Raw genomic sequence first — 950 nt, 5'->3', positions numbered from 1 at the left:
GCAAGAGAGTCGGCTTAGCATAAACGGATTCACAAATGAAGCCGAAATAAATTGCTCTCTCATATGGAAGCCATTTCACATTGTGAGCCCCCAGTCACTTTATCTCGCTCTAATTTAATTTTCTTCAGTTCTGCTATTGAGGGAAATCGGCTGAAAAAAAATCTTAATTTGATTTCACTTCATGTGCATATTAGGATGGCTGAAGACTGGCTGCGTATAATTGGTAATTTCTAAAGAGTCTCTCTCTCTCTCTCTCTCTCTCTCTCTCTCTCCTTGAGAGTTGCATATACTTTTATCATTTTCATGGAGGTTAATGTCAATTTCTTTGTTGTAATTATAATTGAATCGTAGTAAAAGTAGTAACAACTTTTTTTATAGCCAATCATGATTACCTTTGTTATGTTCTTAAGGTTATTCGACAGAAAACAAACAAACAAAACAAGAGAATTATCTTCTCCTTCTAGAGGTTTCAGTGTGAATGGGTAGCTTGACAGGGTTAACGTTGATTACACAGAGATTATGGGGTTGAAAAAACTCCAGCGGGAATTGGCTAATTATGCTTGTGAATTGCCATTTTTATTCCTAGTTTATATCTATTTTCTCTAGTCCTTCGATAGCTCAGTTGGTAGAGCGGTGGACTGTAGTTGGAAAACTCTAAGCAGACATCCATAGGTCACTGGTTCAAATCCGGTTCGAAGGAAAGTCCACAGGTTGGCAGCCCTGAGTATTGTAAACACACATCGAAGTTTGAGCTCCGCTGTTATCGACGAGTTTCGAAGGATAAAGATGGTGTAACGTACCCAGGCAGAAGAAAACCGTAACTATAACGTTTCTAGATTATATTGAAAGCGAAAAACTGTGCTAAAGGTGTAGGATTAGTGAAATTTGGCCGTTTTTTCGCCAGGAGGGTCCCTGGTGGCGCCGGCCAAAGTTACACCATGCCCTCAGGC

General features: G+C 39.7%; 1 non-coding gene across 1 annotated transcript; it reads left to right on the top strand.

Moving 5' to 3' along the window:
- Nucleotides 1–607: 607 nt before the first annotated feature.
- Nucleotides 608–700, top strand: Trnay-gua (transfer RNA tyrosine (anticodon GUA)). The gene is made up of 2 exons: nt 608–644; nt 665–700. It is a non-coding gene; the product is annotated as a tRNA-Tyr (tRNA).
- The last annotated feature ends 250 nt before the right edge of the window (nt 701–950 follow it).

This window comes from Macrobrachium nipponense, chromosome 26 (genome assembly GCF_015104395.2).
Source record: "Macrobrachium nipponense isolate FS-2020 chromosome 26, ASM1510439v2, whole genome shotgun sequence".
NCBI classification, from domain to species: Eukaryota; Metazoa; Arthropoda; class Malacostraca; order Decapoda; family Palaemonidae; genus Macrobrachium; species Macrobrachium nipponense.
This window is presented reverse-complemented; position numbering and strand designations above follow the sequence as displayed.